Genomic DNA, 25440 nt, shown 5'->3' with positions numbered 1-25440 from the left:
TATAAACATTATTTAATAATTTACATGTATCTTCTATTCCAAAAAAAATAGTTTTCAAGAAAACATCAAATATACTGAACCAATATATTATAAAAAGTAACTTTAAATGAATAACATTAAAAATATCTTCGCATTTCTCGAAACTAACTTTTCAAAACTGAGATATTTTGCGGTTTGAATGTTTTAATAATTATTACTTACCAACTAAATCAGTTACTAAGTATACAGGACAACACTTTTAATTTCATCCATAACACCAAACCATTTATAATCATAATCCCAATTACGATGTAATCTGCAACAAAAAGAACAACAATATATTTAGCTGCTTGTTTTAATATATCGTTCATTTAATATAATATATCTGATAGGTAGCGTATAGTGCTTAAATACATTTTTGAATTGTTCTCTGTTCCAGAACCCTATAAAAGCACGATAACGATGCAGAATTATCTCACTAGTCCAATAAATCACTGGAATCACAATTCGAATTCAAATATCAAAATAATAATTAATCTATATTTAAGGGTAAGTTTTAAATATCAACTTATTGAAAACATTGTACTTAGATCCTTTTATTGCTTTATTTACAATACTTTAACGTATTACAAAATTCTTATTAGGTTCATTTTAACCCATAAATTCGATAGGTTAGTTTTTTGGCTCACCCTAATGTTTGGCCATAAATAGAAGTTCCATGAGAAGAAAGATAATACTATTCGTATAATAAATAGTGGTGCACGCGATTTGGTGTACCCTGTACATTGAATAGGAAAAATAGCACAGAAACGACAAAACCGAAATAATCGGTAACATATCTAAAGGGGTATTAAGATTGCCATAACCACGAAAACGTGATCGCTTTATTGAAGTCGGCGTGTTGAGGCGGCAAAACGGCTACCAGGAGACCGATTTCAGTGCGCCGATAAAGTAGATCGCTGCATATTGCTTTAATCGGACCAATTACGCCATTGCGGCTCTCGTGTAACGTAATCGAGCGCCGGTTTTATATTTTAAAGCCCGAAGTGGACGGGAAAGCGGTAGCTTCTAGGCTCTCCACCGCGTACCAGATTGGAAGCGTCCACGACCACTATTGGAAGCGGTATAAAACTGCTCGTTGGGAGATAATTTGTGATATTACAGTACCTTCGCAGATAATAGGCTCTACGTTAAGTAACGTCACGGAAATATCAACTAAGAGAGGTAAATTTGTAATGCTTAATATCTGGCTTTAACTAATTTCGCTAAAGATCAGCCACCATTGTCATTATATTAAATTATGTTCAAGTCGAATTCAATTAATTATAGCATGAATATTGACAAATTTTGATTTTTTTTGTGTGGGGCGGGGGGGGGGGATCTTCAAACCAGAGACCGAAGTGGTACTGTCGGGGTGGTACCTTACCGATTAAAAAAACCCTCCAAAACCGCCTTGAGTATCTTCCCGAGGAACTACCTTTCGGCAGTTTCAATTAAAAGCTTTGAACATGGAGCATTTCCGTGAAACTAGGGCACTTGAGCAGTATGGTAAGTACATTAAATGATTTTTACTCTCCAAACTTTTTAGCTTCGTTTTGTTTCGTAGATATCAGCACCTCCATATATTCACGGACTGCTTTTCAGTTCTCATTTGACTTAAGCATCATTAGATCCAAGTTGGAGTAAGTTAGTTCCCCTGTATGTATACCCTCCATTAATTTATTTGGTTCATAGGTCCACCTTTTGCATTCTAAAATTGTGTGCTCTGCTGTGTCGTTATCGTGGTCACCGTAGATGCATTTTGGACGGTAATCGGTAAGTTTCATTTTTGTATAAATAATTCCTGTCCTAATAAATATTGATTCAGAGTAGCTAACTTCTCCATGACTCTGATTTATGCAGTTTTTTATATGTGCTTTAAGTTGTCTTGTCCAATATGCTTTTCTGTCTATGTTGTGTTTCCATCTGTTGCTCCATGTGTTCCAATTTTGATGATTATTCTTTAAATGAAATATCTTTATTCTCAGATGGAATATGAAGCTATTTTATATTGTTTAATCGTCATTTCCATATGCAAAACAAATATAAAAACTACATATAATATATTAGTTATTTATTATATCATTGACAATACATATTATTATATTACAATATATATAATATATATAATATAATATGAGAGTTAAGCTTCATTCAGAACGCCAAAGTTAGTGGAATAAATTAGTGGTTTCAATTATACTTAAGAGTTTACGATCATTTACTATGTCTAAAAAATATCATTAAAATGAATAGAATATCCTAGCAACAGCTTGCAGAAGTCTGTTGTATTAGAGAAAGCCATAAGCCATAAGCCATAAGGTTATAAAACAATCAACTTTTTTTTCTAACCATAGAGGTATGTACTTATATTTCTAACCCTTGAAGAATGATAATAAAAAGTCAAAATGATATTTACTCGCCAAATTTGAAGTATAATTAGTGGAAAAAGTTAATCGTTTGTTAACTTTTTCATCTAATTGAAACTTACTACTACTAATTTTGACGTTTTGAAACCAGTTATTCCACTAATTTAGAGGTTCTGAATAAAGCTTGAGTGCTTTGAATTGAGCTGAATCTTTTTCTACCTTCAATTTCTGACTTTATGAATTTGTTCCATTTTTTAATCAATCATTTTATTGATAATGATATGGATATGGATATGGACGATTTTTATGTATCGCGATATAATTATCACGATATAGTACCGGGTGTCCCACTAAGAATAGTTCTCGGCTGTATATCGGAAAGTATTAGCCGTAGGGTTTACGGAAAAAAATATTTATGACTAAAGGAGCTATGAGAAATTTCTGGAAATTATTATCAAGTTTGTAGAACGACCGCTAGGGGGCGCAACTGCAACAAAAAATATGAAAATGGAGTTTTTACACAATTTTGCCTAGATAAGGTGTACTATAAGTAATAGATCCATAATCTTCAGTAAATTTTGAATCTACCGTATCTACCAATCTACAATCTACAATATCTACCAAAATAAAGGGGTGGGGGCAGGTTAGACCTGTTTTTATTTAAATATTAATAACTCTGGACTGGATGATCGGAATCCAACAAGCGAGGGCTCGTTTAAAAGGGAGTTTCTTACTCTATATTGTACCATATAGATAATAATAATAAGCTTTTAAACGTAGACGCTAGGGGGCGTTGTACAATTAAACAAACATTGCGCGTTTTTTCAAAAAAATTAAATGCAATAGTATATGTAATTTTAGCTGATAGTAAAGAGTAGTAAAAGCTTAAAAAGTCAGCGAAAACCGCATCTTGATATCTTCTTTCAAACCGAAGATATTAGCAAAATTATAATAAATACCAAAAAACAATCCCTTAATTACCTTATTTTTACAACACGGTATCAGTAGCCCTCTTAATTATGCCCATTCTAACAAAAAAATAAGATAAAAACAGTTAGTTCATTTTGAAATCGACGAAATACCATAATACCAGCGGTATTAATATCTAATAATTAAGATATTAATAACAATGAACAAGAAACGATGATTCAGTGAAGTCATGGTAGGCTTTGGAAAAAAGTTGCTTTTGACGTAATAGTATAAACGTCAAATTGTTATTAGATCAATATTTTGTTAGTCTTATCAGCGTTTTTTATCTCTTAATTGCTTTTTCAAAATGCCTTTATTATTTGAAATAGTTGAAGTTGTTGGATACTTGAGAGTATCTTGAACACATAACATTTTGCTATTCATTATTAAATATATGAATAGCACAAACGAGTGTTATTTATAAATGCATTATTATGAACTTTGTAAATAGGTTTCTTTGTATTTTTTTAACCATATTAAAAATTTAAAATGCTTGATGGTGCTGAATGCTGAATCGACAATTATTCTTAAAAAATTGATCATCGCTGAAATAATAAATATACCTGCAATGGAATAATTATTGTATGTTATCATTCCTGTAGATGAATATTTTTATGAACCTTCGTAATTCATTTTTTTTAAATCTTAAAATACGATACCTAATTTTCAAAAATTAATTAACTCTGCTTGATTATACTTTATCTGATTATACATATTAGCATCTTAAGAGAAATAATTACCTTGCAAGCATCAACTTCTCCATCAGTGAAATAATAATGTATCTTCTCCAAGTTGAGATTGATACTTAAATAAAAAAGCTATCACAGAAACCGGTACAACTATTAAAAATTGGAGTTGTTCTTATATTTCACAGTAAATGAAATAATTTCTTTTTTCGAATTCATAATGTTCTTACAGCAAAAATTCGACTTTAGTAATTTTATACTGCACTGCATAATTAATAGTAAGATTATAAATTATTGGATTTAAACGTATGTTACAAACTCAAATTGTTCTGACTATACTGATACAGATATAAAATATCATTTATAAACTATGTACTTGTAATAATGTTCAAAATTATGCGATAGGAAGAATTTCAATTAATTATAAAACGCTTCATCAGTTTGTTCAAAAACCTTTCAATTTTAATTGATATATGGGATGCGGCATGGCGATATTATGGTGGTATATAACTTATCTGCTCTTAAGCGTGTTTTGAATTTTTCAAAAGGTCTTAACGAGCTTGTGCATGGTGGTGTGCCTGCATTTACCACGAGAAGTTTTAATAAGCGTATAATTTATAAGTAAGAGAGTATTTTTCACATCTAGTTTTTTCTTATTTTGGACTGAGACTTTTTAAAATGCCAGAATATACTTAATGATAAAAATAATTAGTACTTATTCAAAATGTTATTTTGGACTATGAGGCTTTTTAGAATGCCAGAATATACTTAATGATAAAAATAAGAAGTACTTATTCAAAATGTTTTGATTTATTCATAACTTTTACTAATAATTGAAATTGAATCGTGTATGGTGTAACACTGTCCGCTGGAGTAACAGTCAGAGGCACAGGTCTTTATCCAAGGACCTAATTCTAAAGCCACAAAGGAACTGCTAATGTTTAGCAGGAATAAAGTGCAGATCAGGTCTCTTGATAATACATAGGGCTATCAAGTGCTACCTGAATAAGCTCAGCCTGTATCAAGGAAGCCTTTGTTGTATCAAGGAAGAAAGATCGAGGCTGTGGATCGCAGGGATAACCATATTGCAAGAAGAAAAAGAAGAAGAAGATATAAGCTTGTTCAAAAGTGGTGAAAATCAACAGAAAATACTTACAGCCTTGAAAATTGTTTAAGTTCTACTAAATCATCTGGTAAAAAATTGACTAATTTCCATATATTCCAGTTTCCATTCTCAAGCTTTCATTTAAGCCTTTTTTAAAAAGACTTAAATCTTTTCAATGGCTTAAGTCTTTTCTAAAAAGACTTAAATATTTTTCTATTTCGGAATAAAAATAAAGATTTAAATCACAAGTCATTTTGAAAAATACATAAATTTTGAGTCTTAAGTCAGCTTTCGAAAAATGACTTAAAATCAAATGACTTAAGTTATTAAAATGATTCAAAGAAGACTTAAGTTTTCTGTCAGCTTGCAGCTCTGGATAGACGTAATATATTTTTAATTCCCACTAAAACTGAGATGTATTTACAGGTAGGAAAATAAAAAAAATCTAATTATCTGCTCTTGAAAATTAATTAACGGAATTCTCGGCCTCTTACTTAAGTTCTGAAATAAAGCAAAACAGCGGGAAACGCAAAAAATGTAATTAAGAATAATTGTCGATTTTCAAATTTTAATTAAAAAGTAAATGGGAACCCGTTGGCTATGAAGAATTTATTCTCTTTGTGTCTAAATATGGATTCGTAAAAGAAGGTTTCTTTTAATTTAGAAAAACTTTACCTCTAATTAGAAAAAATCAAGATCTAGGTATAAATAATGCATTTTAATCTTAACGTATTTATCACCTTTTTTTAAAGTTTTATAAATTTTTGAAGTATCGATGTTAATGGAACCGTTAAAATGACTTTTTAAACGTGTCATGACAGTAGCTTTATTCGAGTTCTCAAAAAGTACGGTTCTAGAACGTTTCAAAACACTGGCACAATATTATTTTTGCAACTTTTGACATGAATGATTGTCGTAATCAGACAGTGCGATTGTTTTAAACCGTTCTAGAGCCGTACTTTTTTGGAACTCGAATTATGCTTATATGTTTTTCTGACCTAATTATCGTAGTTTGACATGAATAGGCCCTAAAGCTCCAAATATCTTAAATTCTTTAGATACTAAAAAGAACAATACTAATTTGGTATTTTTGGTCCTAATTTGGTATTTTTTTGGAAATAATTTGGTATTTTTGGTACTTTTTTCCCAAAATTGGTATTGATTGTACACCATTTTTGGCAGCGCATTTTTGTTTGCCCCTCGGTTGCTCATCTCTAGAATGTAATATAAACCTTGTAAAGAAGCAAAAAACCTATCGGAAACTCACCGAAATTCGTTACACGAACATGGTTGAGTGAGGGGTTTGTGATTTTCGCTAAAATACCACGTACACACGGGCGGTGCCCGAAACCGAATTACCGCTAATATCTGGCCGGCCTGTTTCTCATTTCCGAATCAATCTGCAATTTGTCGGGGGGACCGGTCGCCGGGCTGCCATGTTTCGCGAGTCGCGCTCGTACTCCACCGATGGGAGATAAAAAGAAATTGGGCGAGAGCCGTTCGGCATCCGGCATTAGCATATTCCGCTGCGATATTATCGCTCGCGATTTGGGAAATGAAAGGGAACGAACCAAGGCCCGGCTTTGAGCGCTCACAGTAGTTATATGCATCTGTTACTGGGGCGAGATAAATCGTATGAGAAGCATGGAATTTGTTTTACAATATAGGCCAAGGCAGTTAGATGAAATAATGGCCTTTAGGAGAAGTTTTTGCAATCAAACTAATTTTTTCACAGATGATAGTACCCATCAATAGTACTCTGTAAAAAAAAGTTACATCTTCTAGGAGGCTTGCTTTTTCCTCCGCATGTTGAATTAAAGACGGCCGACACAATATTTTTTTAAATACTGTAACTTTCTTATTTTTTAACCGATTTATTATTAAACAAACGCCATATTAAGGAGGAAGAGAAGCTATTTTTATAACAAAGTTTGTCAAAAAGTCGTATACAGGACGACAAAAAAATATAAACCGATTTTTTAATTTTCGCGATTTTTTTAAAATATATGATAAGGCAAAAAAAGATAAAAATGCTATTGATATTGATATTTTAACGCACTTCAAAATTCAAAAATCGATTTTTTTCACAGGGGTATGCTCAGGAAATCGACAATTGAAAATTTTTATTCGAAATATCTCAAAAACTATTCGTTTTAGAAACACAGTTTAAATGGGGCAATTGTAGGGCACTCCAAGCTCTATCCACACAGGGGTCAACCATCATTTTAGAATTTATCATCTTCGAAATATTTAGGATTTTTAGATTTTGCAAATTTTTGACTTTGGATCGATTTCTACAACACTCACACTACTGTACAATATTAAGAAGTAAAATAATTCTCGTTAATGAGCACCACCTATGCTCTATCCAACAATGTATCACTAATGACAGACAAATGAAGGATATGGGAGATATTTAAAAAAAGGGCAAAAAACGAAAATTTCCAAAAAAAATTGAGACCAAAATTGAACTTTGAGAACACAAGGTTTGGGATCTAATTTTGATTTGGCAAATCTTCCTCCCACAGAAGACTCCAATAATCAACACGTTTTTAGAGTATATTTACAAGTACAAAGCTGGAGAGAAAACGAGTTAGATCCACTTGAGTGGGGGTGGTTTGCACGTGGCAATGAGCTTTTCCCAGTGACTTACACCAAACTTCCAGGGCCCGAACACCTAATGCAACTTTTTTTTGCAAATGCATAGGTCTTTGCACAGCAAACTCTGTTTGTGCTTCTTATAATCGGAAATGCAGAATTTTGTGTAAAAAATGCAATCAAGCCTATCTAAATGCACCCAGAGTTGATTATGAAGAAGTGGAAATAGATGATGGTGACGTGTAAATACAAATGTGAAAAAGTTATTATTATGTATTTGTAGTTAAAAGCTATTAAAAGTTGAATTTATACTTTTCTGTTGGAATAAAAAGAATTTCAGTGTTTATTATTATCTATTATAGAGAATAACAATTTTTTCTGTTCTTTTTAATTTATTTTTAATGTTTTTTTTTAATTCATATGTTTAATCTAAAATCAAAGGCAACTGTTTTTATTTTATGTCAATCGAGCAAAAAGTAAAGTATTTTTACATCTTGCATAAGTTTTATTTTTGTTTGTATCCTTAACAGCGCTTTCACATGTCCGTGACGGACCGTCCGTCGTGTTTTTTCAAGATAGCCGTCGAACGAACTCCGTCGGACGGAGCATACGCGCCCATGTGAAATTGTTCATATAAACTCATGGTACCCTCGAAATTGCGGACGCTCCCTCGCGGACGCTCCGCTCCATCTGAAAACGCTGTAAGGATACACTATACACTATATCTCCCGCACTACTCAACCTATCATAAACTCAAGGACTGTTTCAAAATCAGAACAAAAGAGCGCATATTCTTTAACCCTTTTTGCTACGGAGTACGGTTCAAAAAAAATTGAAGAAAAGCAAGTCGATTTCTTTTATTAATTTCCCTTTTTTTATTTTTGACAGAAAAACAATCTGTCAAAATAGTTTTATATTTTTATTTCACTCTTTAGTCCAAAACAAAGGTAATGATTTTTACTGGACGAAAATCGGTTAATAAATAAGAAGACTACGATTTTTTTAAAGAATAGGATCAGACGCCATTTGTAATTCAACATGGCGGAGGAAGCAAGTGCTCTAGGAGGTGTAACTTTTTTTTACAGAGTACTGTTAATGAGTACTATCATCTGTGAAAAAATCAGCTTGATTGCCAAAACTTCCCCTATTTTTACTAACTGCCCTGGCGTAATATTTTTTTGTATTTTTAAAGTCCATTTCACTAGTCCGAAAAAGTAGGAAAATAAGCGTTCGGCATTTAACGTTTTTATAAAACTGGTCAGGTATTTTTACACAAATAAAGAAGGAAATTAAAGATATAGGATTATACTATATTCGTATTGTAACTTCTTTAATTTTAATATTTTGACACTGTCATCTGGAAGGCAAATTAGGTTTGCATAAGCTATTGTGATTAATTCAAACCGGGTTGTGCATCGTCGTTGGAAAGAGGAAATGCCATGCAAATTTTGAACTGTTCAAATATTGGCTCCTCTATTAATTTTATAGCGAAGTTGTAAATAGATTTTTTAAGGGTTAACGTTTGGCAAATTTGAACAATTTTGGACAAGCCGATTTTGAGTAATTTGAGAAAAACTGCATTTTCAGGTAACAACAGGTAACAATCAAAAATCATGACTTATGTTGTCAACGTCATTTTCAAACCTAACTTAATTTTAATAAAATTTTAATATTCAGGAGGTACTATAGGATTGGTGCATTTCAGTTGATTTCAACAAATTCCGACCGCAGCGCTCCAATGGCAAAAATCAGAAATTATCAGTACCTATTTCACGCCGCCGCGGCCGCCGCCGTCATGTTGATTACATTAAAATAATATTGAAATCGTGGTTTTGCCATAATATTTAAGTATTTTAGTATTTTGTTAGTGCAGTTATTGAGACTATAAAACACTTAGGTACGAGGTTTGTGTGATATAACGCTGTTTCGGGTAGTAAAAAATAAGTGAAAAAGAATTGGAACAGGCGTCGCGTCGTGTGGTGTAGTGACAATTTCAAAAAATGTTAATAAAATCGCCGAAAAAATGTTAACGTGTTTTTGGGTGCAATAACATTCAATAACTCAACTTTCCCTGATATTCAACTCTCCCGAAACAACATTTTATGGCTTCATAGTTTCTCACACTGATTTGATCAAAAGCAAAAATGGATCCAAGCAGTTCGACGAAACAAGTGAGTAAACAAAGTGCTCGTTACATAATTAAAAAATTAAGAGAGGATAAAATATAATTGCAATATTAATGATATACTTTTTTTTAATCAACTAGTGATTAAATGCTTTATGAACATCTTCTAAAATTATAATTATGTACCTTTAAAAAATTTCGTTATAGCCGAAATAGTCCCAATTATGCCTCACTAGCAAATTGAGCAGTGATTAAAACTATACTCGCTAGCGTAGTTGAACTCATCTAAAAAGTGTTTTTTAACTGAATAAATAATTATAATACAAGTTAAACCTTCTGAAGAATGCAGGATTAACAAAAGTAACAAGACGCACTAACTTTGAACATTCATTTTCCCTATAGCTCTTCTTGCCAATGGATTATTATAGCTTCATGCAAAAAACTACACATTAGCCAGACTATCATACTAGATAGGATGTGTTCTGCCGCGTATTTTACAGATTGACAGAATTTGCATGTGCATGGTTTCATTTATTAATCCCATTAACTTGAATAGCTTATTGAGCTTGCAATGGCCTGTTGTTAGACCTACTGCTGTTTTGATAATTTGCTTGTATTGGTCAATTAATTTCTGGAAAATTGGGTTTTTGTACCTTTTTATTCAACATTTTATAGTCAAAGAAAATATACAAACAATGTTTGTAAAAACTGCAAATAGCAACAATAATCTTGTGGCAAGGTCATCTGCATGTTGTCTGCATTTCAATATCGGTTTTATATATACAGCATGATAAATATAAAACAGGTAGAAAGAGAAATTTATTCTGTAATTGAGGATATTTAGATATAAATACACATAAATCCTAAAATGAAAACCCATAACATATCGAAATGACATGAAAAATAAAATATTGTATTCATAGAAATATTATATTTTTATGTCGATTTTTACTAAATGTTCCACAATGTTCTAATGTTTTCAAGTTAAAATTCACAGAAAATTATTTTGGAATTAATTATGGACAGTTAATTTAATAGTAATTTTAAATTTGTTAAGGATATTTTACTTTGACTGACAAGTAATTTTTAAATGATCTGGATTCTTTGTGATTCCCGATGCACTCTCCAGTTCGAAGTGACATATTTTCATAATGTATCGTTCATAATTTACTGCTTGTTATTTTAAACTGGAAGCAAACATTTGTTCGTGCCAAATTTTTCTTTTTCCGTCACATACCGTTCTACATTATAATATTCATATATTATAAAATGATGGATGCTGGTAAAAAAACATATTTTATGTTATTTTAGTTTTGGTTATCTGGGCATATTTTTATATTTTCGAATTTGTTTTGATGTAATCGTTAAAATATTAGCAAATTTTCTCTTCATAAATTTATTTTATTACAAAACCAGAATTATATATTTAGACGTTAGAAGAAAACAAAGATATCTTTCAAATGCATACGTATAAATCTAGTCTTGATAATTTATTATTCTATAAATTATTAATAAATACAAAAATAGGGTCAATAAGACATCAAATTAAAAGAAACTAGAAAATACGTTAAATTCGCGACGTATAGGTATGTTTATTATAAGTGATTTATATTTATTTCCATAGTAATAAATAGGAAGATTCTTCAAAAACCTATATGTACATACCTAGGTACGTTCATAAACAAATTCATTCAGTATGCTCACTGTAATGATAATAACGAATTTTTACATTTTTATTGAAAATTCATTATTTTCAACGACAAATATACCATCTTCACCAGAAATTAAGTGTATTTCTTAAAAATATAAACTAGAATAAAATCAATGTACTATTATCTGATTATTTAATAAAAAAGAACAAATAACTTAAAGAAATATTATCTGATCGAAAAAAAGGTTTCAAATTGATTTAGAATGACGATCAATTTTTCATATAAAGTAACAGCTATATTTATCCCCCATATTATTTTTAATTCCAATCCTGTATGATCATATTTCATAACTGAAAATAATCTTTTTAATAGATTAGTAATCAAAACTAAAAGGAATCTGTTCTATATTATCAAGTTCTGTTCAAAACATAATTGAAAATTAGAATAACTCTTCTCATATCATGCAATTTTATGTCTCTAATTAAATATAATAAATTTTCTCCACCCTGTAGAGGTAATGTAACTAAGTATTTTGTAGTATAAACTTTTTTTCATATAAGATTTGGTGAATACTCAATGATTTCGTGATGACCGTTGCAATCGAACTTCATCGACAACCCAAACTGTTATGAAACAGATGATTGGTTGAGAAAATGAGAAGCACGCTGGCCAGTTATTAGGGTAATTGGCTTTCCGATGTATGCCACTTTATTAAAAATTGAGCCTGGGCAGATTTTGACGTACGAAATAAATCCTCGGAGGCTTGGGATATTTGCCAAATTGGTTTCCGCAAAACTAAAACAAGCACAACAACCGTGCCTTTCCTCATTAAATTGTCACCGAATTGCCACGAAGGTAAAGATAAAAAAATTACTTTCTATTTTCAGAATGATGCATATGATTAAAACTCAACGAGTTTTAATCATCTACTGAATATGCTAGCATGGTTAGCGTAAAGTGCGTCCAGTGCAAAAGTAAAGTATTTTGGTGTATTGTGGTGAATTTTGTTTTATTTTCCTCAATCAGTACAAACTACAATCCATTATATACATTTCGTAAGCGCAATTTGGCAAAGACATGGAATCGTGTATATGAGATAAGATTCCACAACCTGTTCTGTTCTTGTACAAAATTACAGCCTCAGTAATTTTAGTCCATTTCACATAATTGTGAACCACCATTGTAAAAATATCATTGACCGTTCTTTCCAAGACAACCTTACACCGTTTACTTTTTATTTATAACTCATCGTACTCCTCTCCATTTTCTCGACAGAATCTGCATTCGCCGTTGTTTCTTTGCTTCAATCTACTCAGGTGTTCGTTGAGAAGACAGTGTCCTGTTAAAAATCCCGTGACATTCCGAAGATTGTTCTTAATGTTTATATAGTTCTAAAACGTTTTTCCGATGCCCAGTCGCCATTGCCTCCTATCTAGCCAGAAGTCGTCTTCGAGCTCTCGTTCTTTTAGCTCTTTGTCTATTCCTTCTCTCCAGCTCTTGCGTGGTCTACCCCTTTTTCGCCGCCCGGCTGGTGTCCAGTTGAGGATCTGTTTTGGAAGATTCTCCTCTGGCATTCTAGTACGTGGCCATACCATATTATTTGTTTAGGTCTTATGTCATCAGCTATTGTTCGATTGACCCCCATAATTTTTCGTATTCTGCTGTTCGTATACCTTTCTCTTCTGGATTTACCTGTGGCCGTCTCCAGAAATCTGTTTCTGTCATTTCCATGGTGCGCGGCCTTACCTTTTGCCGTACCTCGTAAAACTGCTGCCATAGCATACGATGCTTTGAACTAGTGTGCTGTATACAGGGTGTTTCAAAACAAATGCGAAAAACTTTAGGGGGTGATTCCTTGTTCAAAATAAAGGATAGTTTGCTTTATAAACGTTGGGTCAAAAGTCAACCATTAGGGAGATATCGCGGTACAAAGATGGCGGAAAAATAATGTTTTTATTTTTTATCTTGAAAACGAAAAGAGAGAGACTAATGAAATTTTATGGAAGCATTACTGTTATGAAAACACACTTTCAGGTAATTTTTTTACTTTTTTAAAATGAGTGGAAGGGGTTGAAATAAACTACCCCTATCATTCTTGTTAACGAAATTTAAATAAAAATCTTATCAAACACATGCAAATGCTTTAATTTGGATAGTTTAGTTTGTTTAAAAACATTTTTGCCTCTTGTGTTTTTTTGATAAAACTCACCGATTGGAAATTAAAAAATAAAATGTAAAGCATTACATGTCAGGACAAAAAACATTTTTAGATTAAGAATCTAGTGATAATAACGATAATAATAATCATCTAGATAATAACGTATTGCAGTAGAGTAATGTCAAATAAAATAATATTAGGAACATCCTAAAAGTAACAGCGGCCGACTAGATTTTTTCCTAAAAAATTACAGCAGCCCACTAGATTCTTTATCAGAAAATGTTTTTTGTCCTGACATGTAATGCTTTACATTTTATTTTTTAATTTCAAATCGGTGAGTTTTATCAAAAAAATACAAGAGATAAAAAAGTTTCTAAACAAACTAAACATCCAAATTAATTTTTTTGCATGTGTCACCCTTTATTTTAAACAAGGAATCACCCCCTGAAATTTTTCGCATTTGTTTTGAAACACCCTGTATATGACGTTAGTAGGATTATATATTATACAACATCCACGAATGTAAATTTCTCAGTGATTTTTTACTTCTACATGTTCTTCTTCATCTTTCATAATTTTATGGATAAATTATATAAAAATTATCATATAAAAAAACTGGTCATCCGAAACATTAAGACGGTTATGTCTTTATATCCGATATCGTTTAAAAGACTCGGTAAACGTCAAATGCTATATTCATTTATTCTTACGTTGCCAAACGACAATCCTCACCAAGCATTAATCAGAGGGCACACACGGGCCTAAAACCCGATTCGATCATACACAATCGCATTAGGTATTTAGCGGGAGGCCATGATGGATCGATGACGTCATCCGCGATGATCGAAAGAGAGAGGGTGGATAGTAGGAAACGGGATCGAGGGGATAGAAGGGCTTTAACCACTATCACCCCCGTTGACTCGTTCGTCACCCATTTTGATAGGCGGCCCCCTCCACTCCTCTTTCGACTGTCAATTCACAGTCGACATGGAGAGAGGGAGCTCACGTCGGAATAATGACGGAATTAGCCGAGGGGGTAATTCGGCGTGATATTTTCGAAGAGTCGTCGGGGGAATTAGAAGTGGGTGGTCGGGAGATACGCCGAGTAATTGGCATATCTGTGTTTATAGTTTTCACGATTTGGATAAGCGTGTGCGGTATTAAGAGTCTATAACGCTGTACTGTTCGGGTCGTTCTCAGGGGTCGGGTAAACCGGGTGTGTGGCCGAAGGAAATATATATTATATTTCAGAAATCTGCCTTTGCGAAGGCTTAGCCCGATCCTGTCGTTTTAAGCCACACCATAAATTCCTCGTGCTTTTTTTAAGGCTTGTCTAAGGTTTGCAGAGCTTCAGCATTTGCCATATAATAGCGAGCAATTTGTTACAAAACCATATAAATTATGTATCAGTGTAATCACAAAACTTCAATCTATTTCCGTATTTTAACGGAATTTTAAATTATGTCTTTATTTTCGAGAAAATTTAGTCCAATCATAAGGAATATTTTGTTGATGTTTAACCATCAAAATCTTAAAAATATCAAAGTTTTCTAAAAGTGTGCTATAATACGGATATAGTATAATCCTTTATCTTTAATTTCCTTCTTCATTAGTGTAAAAATACCTAGCCAGTTTTACATAAAACGTTAAATGCCGAACGCTTATTTTGCTACTTTTTCGGACTAGGGAAATAGACTCTTAAGAACGGGGTGATACCTATTTAACGATCTGTTATTTCGGAACTCTTATTTAGAAATAACAGTTGTTACTTTTTAACCCTTAACTGTTGACAAGGATATCGCAGAGACTCTGTCACCACTTTGGCACACGATTACTCTTGCCACGGTTGTTTCTGCGGCATGCTAATCGGTGTACCTTCCTGATTTTTACTATGCTTTAATTTGCCGAAAAGGTGGAGAGCACCGATTTTTTATTCTCGAAATATTGACGTTGCGGAGTCTAATAGGGACCATGATAGCATTAGGGAAATTTTTTAATAACGTTTGCTATACAAGACTGTGTATTCAACGGGTTGATATTTTGATGACATATGTATGTATATATAATGCTCGATGTAATGCATGTGTTGGCGATCAATTAATTGATAGTGAGCAAGAAATATCGACGAGAAAACTGAAGAAGCGATCATAGCTCAATTGAAAACGCAATGTGAAGCTGATACAAAAAAAGCTAGACATTTTAATCGAGAAAAAAGTTGTTGTAATAAATAAATAAATAAATAATATATTTTAAAAATATTTTAAACAACTAGTTAAAAAATATAAGATGATGTTGATAATACGTAAATACATTATTATATGGATAATAAATAGATTGCAATATTTCCCAAGCGTATAACATAATATTTACCGATCAATCCAATAACACCAGTAATAAAATTCTCAACGTAAGTCAATATTTGGTTACATATGGTGTTTAAGGTTCAAATGCATGTTTTCAAATATTTTCGTAAGGTATATTTGTAGAAGTGCAATATGCAGAGAAAACTGACATTGCATTATATTTTAATAGAAATGTACTTTGTAAAGTTATAATTTTCGATTATAAAATATAGGTAGTTAACAAAAAGAACATACCTGTCATTTCTTGAATAATCTGCAGCAAGAATTTTATAGATCCTAATGACTCCTATTTGTGTAAAATATCCTGAAACAAAAAAAATCATTAATATAAATTATATAGCAATAAAGAGATTATTTTAAATCCATAGTTGAAATATTTAATTCTCTAATGAATTAGCTATTCGGCGATAAAGAAATATATTATTTAATAGGCGTCTTTAACACACGCAATAAAATTCAAATTTTTATAGTTTAAAGCTGAATAAATGGCTATTCGTTGTAAATAATATGTATTCCTCTAATGCCATTACTTAATACCCGTGCTACCATCTAAATACTAAAAATCTTTTTGTCCAAAACAATATATATGTTAATCCGAAAATTAAAACACACTTAGCGTAACATATTAACACTTATCCATTTACCAACGACGAAATTCAACATCTTCGTGGAAATTAACATAAAAAATACGTATTTGGATTATGGTTCCCAACGCACACCTGCGTGGTCTTCGAGAATATTAAAAAAAAAACAGGTAACGACTTAAGTCTGATATATACTAAAGATTTACTCAGTTGTCTACTTGGGATTTTTTGTCACCTTTTTCCCTAGACCTATTGGTATATACCGTGTGGAGCATCAGAACACGGTACATAGGAAGTCTCATGTAAATTTGACAAAGGTCAGATATCTATTATATCCATCTCTAAAAGTTGTATTAGACTTTTTTGAAGAGGTGTTAAAGTTATATTTTGATTTAGAATTTAATTTTGTTTTGAAAAGCCATTTAAATGATATTTTTAAAAATCTACCTTTTAGTTACTGGAATTTTAGAATACGCTTACAACGACAAAATATGATTTTGTCATTGTCAAATTCGATGTCACGTTTTTGTTTACAAAAATTTGGGTAGTTTGGAGGATGGTTAATTTTTCTCTGATTTGGAATTACCATCTACTAAAGAGTTAATATTCAAATTTAACTAAGTTAAAGTTGAATTGAGAATATCATTCGCGGTGTATGACTTGTTTGCTGTTCAGTACTCGATCACTCTCGTGGCCTCGCTCCATATACGTAATAATTTCACGTACAATAATCTAAGAAGTAATAGAAATATTTGTAACTAAAGAAACTTTATTAAACAACTATATTAATGAATAAAATGTTTACATAATCCTCCATTCCCAGCCAAACAATACTCAAAATGATTATAAAATTCACGCCTCCCAATACAAAGCTGTTGAAGCGAGAATCTTTCGCATTCCACAGAGGAGGCGTTTTTAGTTCCTCTAAATTTCTATATTTACTATGCCCATAAAGACGGTTTTTGAGTGTGCTTCACAGGAAGTCGTTGGGCTAAAGATTAGGAGTACTGGCAGCCCAACTAACGGTGCGATTTTGCCCACTTATGTTTCCTCTGAACGCATCTTGCCAATATTCACTAAATATAAGGCAGTTGTTTGCAGGACAATCATCCATTTGAAACCCGATTTCTTCTAAAGTCAACCCAATTTCTTCTTATAATAGCTAATGATTTTAAGTGTTCGAAGAATAATATTGTGGTCGTTTCCTACTGGCTCCCCAACAAACGGGAGTCAATGTTTTTCTTTTCTTCAACATGGAGAAGAATATTCAAATCATTGTTGTTTTCATCCTGTTCATTATTTTTATCTTCACACTTCCTTATATGCTTAATAGTTTGCCTTTAGTTTCAAACCTCTGGTTTATTCTTTAAACTGTTGCCTTATTCGGTATAGGGTTATCAGGAGACTAATAGGATACTAATGTCATATATACTTATATAACTTTTTCAGGAATTGTAGAAATTATGATTATTTTATACAAAATTTTTCTATTTAGTACCTTCAAAATTTTGTAAACAAATGTGACATCGAATTTTGGCGATTCCCTTGTAGCAGAGTCATCATAAGACAAGAAGAAGATATCGAATTTGACAATGACAAAATCACATTTTGCTGGTATTTTAATTGTAGCTTTCTTTGGAAGGTATTGTAAATTTTAGTAATTTGAAGATAGATTTTTGCAAATAACATTTAAATTCCGATTCAAAACGTAATGAAATTCTAGACGAAAGTACAACTTTAACTCTTCTTCAAAAAAGTCTAAGACAACTTCTGTATAAAATTATCTGGGGAGATAATATTTGACCTTTTCAAAATTTATATGGGATTTCATACGTCCCGTGTTCCGATGCACCACACGGTATATCTTGCAAGACGTGGGAAATAAATAAACCACCATGGGTTATGTATGAGAGGTAGCCAGCTCATTATACAGTCAAACCAGATCGCGTATATGCATGTGAGTGTATATGTGAACGTATGCCAGTCTGCGTTTATATGCGTAAGAGGAAATAAGTTACCTAAATTCCTTGCATACGTAGAGAGGCAAATTAAATTATGTAGATTCGTATAAAACGGTCAGTTTACTTGCCTGGCGTATGGGAAAAACATAGTCGTAGTTTAGTTGTAAAGGAAAGTGAGTTCATTCAACGTATGCAAATAGTACGGTAGACTGATTTAAAATATGCCCCGCGTATACTAATAGAAAATAAAAAGGATTAGGAAAGGTACCTTTGATAGACCATTATAGAATGTATCCTGTGAGCAGTAATTTAAATTTTTTGCGTGAGAAAAAAATACATACATACTCGTAGTATATGCTAATCAGAAGATACCTAATATTTTTCATGCCTAACAATGCATGGTACATCGGCTTTGGAAACATTAGGAAATCCCTGGCACATTTTGAACTGTCCAAATATTGGCGCACCTATTAATTTTACAGCAAAGTTGTAAATAGAGTTTTTAAAGGTCTGGGTATGCTGAAAACTGGGGTATGCCAAATTTGAGCAATTTTGCGCGAGCTGTTTTTAACTAACTTAAAAAAACTGCTTCTATTTCTATATTAAAACTGAACAGATAACAATGCAAGTTAATCTTAAGTTGTCAACTTATAATTTTCACAATGTTAAATTATATTTCCTAAACCAATTAAAATTAAATAACTAAAGGCTTTTGTCTAATTTCGACGTAGGTACTATAACATAGAAGCCATAGACTAATAATAGACGGAGAGCTGGCTACATAAAAAACGCGTTGCCTGCCGGCATTTTAGCAATAAGAAAAATGTCTGCCAACAATTTTTCACGTTCCTTAATAATAAATAAAAGCTATTTTCGCAATTATAACTCGTGTACCGTATAATATTTTTAGTGTCAAAATTTCACCCTTTCGGTTGGCCGCCCCCGCTTTAAGCCCCGGGATCGCGCTGGCAGACATGACTATTTCGTAATGGCTACACATAAGGAGACTTCATAACAAAAATTAGCCATGTAACGATTATAAGGTTTTTTATGTAACCAGCTCTTAAACTATAATGTCATATACTAGAGATAGATGGGACACTGATATAAAACAAATAAGTCGTCTTTTTTAATTCATAATGTACTGAAAACTGTAATTTTCAAATAAACTAAATGCTTCAATCATTTTTAAAATTACATAATTGATCCAAAAATAGCAATAACAAATGCTACAAATTATCGAACGAATTTTTTCTTTAGAAACAGGTAGTAAATGTAGTTCATGCAAGTGCATTAAAATCCAGTAGACTAGAACAATCAAGCACTAATTAATTTAATAACTTACAATACAACTACATAAAAATTATTTTATATATAAATATGCATGCCTGTAAACGTATATACCATAAAAATCCCCCCCCCCGGTTGTTATTTATATAAATAGAATATTTCTAGAAAAACAATAAAAATAATTTGCTTGATATATTATATTAAACAAAATAATAGTGTCTCATATAATATGCTAAATGAATAAAATTTTAAGAACTCAGCACTAAGCACTTTTATAATATATTTCTACCCATAAATATATAAAATACCATCTAAACGCTTTTTTGAGTAAAATTAACAAATTTACTAGTTAAAGTAAAAAAGCCTCATTAGGCCATAATTACTGAAGCTATTACGAACTATAAACAGCTCAAAGAACAATTTAGCATACAATCAACTTAATTAATTGTTTTTAGCATCGGCCTACTAAATATAGAAAGAAAAACGTTACGATGTATTATACGGGTCATTGTATCTCTTTTTTCTTAATGTTATATTGTTTTAATCGATCTTTTTATCGCCTCTTCCTAAAGAAAAAGAGTAACGGACTACGAAACTCCGACGAATCGACTGGATTGTCGACAGTCGACAGAAATCGCGAGTCACGATGAGCCATCGCATTTGTGACGTTATTACACCGATGCCTTGATTGCTGATTGTGCAGAATATTTCGGCCAACCGGTTCTAAATGGTTAAAGTATTTTCAGCTTTTTTTCCTTTACTTTATTTCTTGCCCGTCTGTCAACAAACAACGACGACTGTTATTGCGAGGCAAAAATAAACATCTGCAACTTTAGCATACTTTATGTCGCAAAAAAACAACATGCATTTTTTTAAGTTTCTTGACGCAACAGTTTTACTAATTATTTCATTTGGGTAGAGAAATTAATGATAATCGCGTTTTAGCGTTCTTAATAGATTTTTAAAATGAATAATGACGTTTTTGTATATTACGTTTCTAACAATTAAAATCGACCTGCTCTTTCTGGTTTATTTTTGTAGTTTGCAATTAAGATATCTCTTTTTTGGGCCAGGTCATTTAGTAAAGGGTTCTAATTCTGTAAATTTTGGAAGAGGTTTGTTTTTTCACTCATGCAGAGACAACCAATAATTAACTCTTTCCATCTATAGAAAGATGGTGAATATAAACATCTGCAATGTAACCATAATTTACATCACAAAAAAGAAAAATATGCATTTTGTTCGGTTTCCTGACTCACAGTTTCACTATTTCGTTTGTAATGTTGGTTGAAAAATCGGGTCATTTGTAGGTTTTCTATCTTATAATTGTACAACCCGAATTAGGTGAGCAAACCAAACAGTGCAGCAGGCCAAATATTTTCTTTAAAGTTATTTTTTATTTTTAGTCGATAAACTCTGTTTTTTCTCGGTCCAATGAGAGATGGATATGAAAAATAAATGCTATCGAAAGATGCCTACAACTTATCTTACCTATGAACTATAGGAAACAATAAATAGTCATCTTACCCAATAGTCAAGCAGCATTAAAAACGATCAACTCAGTAACCGTCAATTTGAAGTTGGTCAAAGAATGTCTAGAGAAGCGGAACAAATTAGGTAAATAAAATAAAGTCCTCCTACTCTGGGTGCCAGCCTACCAAGGGATTGAAGGCAATGAAAAAGCAAACCATCTAGCTAGAAAAGGTGCGAACACTCCACTAATTGGACCAGAACCGTTCTGCCTCCCAAGTGGAAATCAACTTAAAGCGGAAACCAACTTGAATTGGCAACCAACTCAATAACCAGGTATTCGAAATCTAGAATGGGAATCCTACAATCCTTCCTTGATTGAAGTAAGAACAATCTTCTGATTGTCATGGGGTTTTTATCAGGACACTTTCCTCAATGAACACCTTAGTAGATTGAAGTTAAGAAACAAGGGCGAATGCAGATTCTGTGGGGAAAATGGGAAAATTCAAGAACACCTCATCACTGAGTGCGCCGAGATGAGAGCCATTCATGCCACGAACCTTGACAGATATCGGAGATAGAGAACTAACCTTTGAAAAACTGTCTCAGATACAAGCTTTTCACAAAGCCGTCAGTTATAACTCAAGAAAGGGGGACAGAATAGATCTGTAAGGTCGCGGTGACTAACTACCTTTTTTTATGTCCAAATCTAATTCATTCTAGAATACTTAATTTTTCAATTAGTAATTGTAATTAAAATATTAGGTATTTAATTTTGACTGTATATTTTAGTAATGATAAGATTTATCACTAAGCTGTTTTATTTAAATTTCCATAAATATCCTGTTAAGTTATATAAACAGTGATTATTTATGGTTTTATTATCAAATAGTGAATTTGCTATGCGGTGAGGATTTGAACGAAAGTGTAGTTTTCTACACAATAATTGTGTTTTAATCTTTTAGGAAATACGAAAAAAAATTGAAGACAATAATTATTTTGTGCAGTGTGGTACTTTGATTACTAACAGTTTCTTTACTCGTTTAGCAACATTTCAATATTATAGATTTCCAATAGCTAATTAAAAATATTCAATTATTCAAGTTCTAGTGAAACATAACTATAGGATCATACCACTAACTTTCACACATAATCTTTTAGTAACATTATGAAGCTTGACTGGTACAGTGTTTTACATTTTTTGCCCACTTTTACAATCTTTTCCTTTAATCAAGATATTTTAGGATACAAAAATTAATTAATTAATGATAAATATGTAAACCTTTATTATTTACATCAACGAAACTCATCTCCCTAACATCACTTAAAGGACATAAAGGGCCATTTATTATCGTTTTTTTTTGGAACGGTTTTTTTTTGCCATCTACTACACTTCGCACTACAAGCTGTTCTTAAAACACCAATTTCCACTACAAGGTCTGTTAGTAAAAAAATAGGCTTAAAATATGACAACACAATTCACTTAAACCAAAAACTCGTAGTAAAAAATAAACTGTCAAAAACAAATCAAAATATCAGTTGATAAATATGACAACTTGACATATATCACAACAGAGCTACCACCTGACGCGTCAGCGTGAAATTTAAATTTCATTTGGTCAAGCTGGCGCCAAATATGTTCATGGTTGGCAATAATGAATTTAAATCGCGCCTTCGATGACGTAACTAAAAGTTTATTTGGTATGGATTTATATATGGATGTCATTAAAAAAAATCACTCGCATTAAAAAATCAGTGTTTACTTTAATTGCCGTTTATTTTTAGAAAAATATACTACATAAATAACCTAACAATAAACCTACCACAAAAATATTGACACTATTTAACTAATTTAAGTTATTTTTTGTTACAATTTGCCATTTTTAAACATTAATTTGTATCTGAATTGAATGAGCTTAACCGAACGAAATGGCAACGAAATAAATGTCACATTTACAACTATCTCATGCCTTAACTGGTACATTTTAAACTTTAACATATGGCGCACACTAAACATGTTGTCAACCGTCTGACTTTTATGGTTATTACAAACGTTAAAATAACTTTTTTTTAATTTGCATACTATAGTTAGTTTACCGAGTTATTTTATGGCGGGTCTCTTACGTAGTTTCCACAGATATTTCCGACACGTGTTTGACATATTTTAACCTCCGGTTATATTATAGAAAGTCGGTTGAAAACTATGACAAATGTGTTGATAATTCGAATCAGCGGTTTGCCTACATTTTTAGATAGATGCTAATTTATGTCGAAAGCACTAGCTTACATGATTTTTAAACCAGTGAAATGTAGGCACATGCATAAACCTCATGTTTTTAAATAGTAGTTTATTAAATTAAATTTTATGACATAGCTTTCAGATCATTCTCATGGTCCTTTGAGTTCTTACCAGTCGCACCCTTTTTATAATATTTAATAACTTGGGTGTTAAATCCTCCATATAATTCTTTGACAATGGCTTATCATAGCCTATTAAATGAATAGTGTAGTTAAATTATTAAAATCAAAATGTTAATCTAATTAGATATGTTTGGAATAATGGATTAATTCAATTATAAAAAAAAATAATTAGGAACATGAATATAGTGTATATAAAATGGTTACATCTGTTAATATTTCTTTCGATAAGAGAATTTTGTGTATATTTAATTTGTTTATTTAATAGTATCAAGTATGTAAGTTTACACAATAATAACTACATCCTAATATTTTTTAAATAAATGCTTTTTGTCTGTATTCTTTTCATTTCTTTCTAAAGGTACGTTCAGGTTGAGAGCGTCGAAAGTTGCGTCGCGTTTGCGTCGCGTCCGCATAGCGTCGAAATGGAATCAATTCACTTAACTTAAATTAGACCCTTCAGGCAGACAGCGTCGCGTTTGGCGTTGCGCTAGCGTCTGCTGAGCGTCGGGCGTCGAATTGACCAATCTGAATTGAACGCCTCGATGCTACGCGACGCTCGACGTTCTCAGCATGAATGCCATCCTATTACCTCTTTGTCATTGATTCTACTGTATTCTACTAAAAAAATGATTAAACCTAAACACAAAAAAAGGAAATGTAACTAAAAATTGGTTTTTAGCATTGCATATTTTTGTCCCTTTTTTTTTAATATAGAAATCTCCTCCCCCCTCCCCCCCATCATAGATATAAACACATCTCTTCAATTGTTTGTGACCTTGATTAAAGTCGAAATTATACAGAAAGAAAATAGTAAGTGAATAAAGTGTTTTAACACTAATATACAAAGCAACCATTGTAAATTGTAGATTGGGAAGGGGGAAGTTAATCACCGCGACCTTATAAATCTATTGTGTCGCCTTTTCTTAAGTTATAACGCATCATACAGTATCAAGGCTTTGACAAAGATCAATACTTGAGACGGTTTTACAGATGTTAATTCCTCATCTTCGATATCAGTCGTACCAAAGCTTATGGCGTACCAAACGAATGGTTTCCGTATCGGCGCACTAAGTGATGAGGTTTTCTGGTTTTTTAGCTTCAATCTACTGAGTTTTTCATTGAGGAGACTGTGAGACTGTCTGTCAATCGTCGTGACTATCCGAAGATTGTTCTTACTGAAATCAAGAAAAATCTTTGATTTTTCTCGGTCGTAAGTCCTAAGAAACCAACCATACTCCTCCAGTAATTAATAGAATCTCTACTGCATGTAATCCTCTAATTTAAACGTGTATTAATAATTTTCTTGTTACCTAAGTTTAAATATAGATTTAAGGTATATGACTCCAAAAAGTACTGAAAAACGTTTTTCAAATTATTACAAAAATATAACATCCTAAAGATATAAAACCACTGGTAGTAATCATTAAATATGTTATCACTTGGCGATGGTAAGATCAAAGACTAATTATTTCAGTGAAATAACAAAAAGTTGAACTTTGCTTTCTCATTATCGATAATGAATTTACAGACAAATTAAAATTAGTAGAAAAACAAATATTATCGATAAGCCATTTTGTATGACATATCATGTTAAACTGTTTATACTTTACTGGAATTCTATTAGGTAGACTCTTTTTCTGAACTATAAATTAGCTAATTCTGAGATATAATTTT

The 25440-nt window shown here is 31.9% G+C and overlaps 1 long non-coding RNA gene across 1 annotated transcript in view; it reads right to left on the bottom strand.

Moving 5' to 3' along the window:
• Positions 1-202: 202 nt before the first annotated feature.
• LOC115879949 overlaps positions 203-25440 on the bottom strand; it is a 50547-nt gene continuing 25309 nt past the window's right edge. The window contains exons 2-3 of the long non-coding RNA XR_004049782.1: positions 16275-16344; positions 203-295 (exon numbers count right to left, since the gene is read on the bottom strand). This is a non-coding gene — a long non-coding RNA (uncharacterized LOC115879949). The remainder of the gene's footprint in view (positions 296-16274; positions 16345-25440) is intronic.

The sequence above is a fragment of the Sitophilus oryzae genome, unplaced genomic scaffold, assembly GCF_002938485.1.
Source record: "Sitophilus oryzae breed Bouriz unplaced genomic scaffold, Soryzae_2.0 scaffold_1590_pilon_pilon, whole genome shotgun sequence".
NCBI lineage: Eukaryota > Metazoa > Arthropoda > Insecta > Coleoptera > Curculionidae > Sitophilus > Sitophilus oryzae.
Note: the sequence above shows the minus strand (reverse complement) of the source record. Positions and strands in the feature narration are given on the sequence as shown.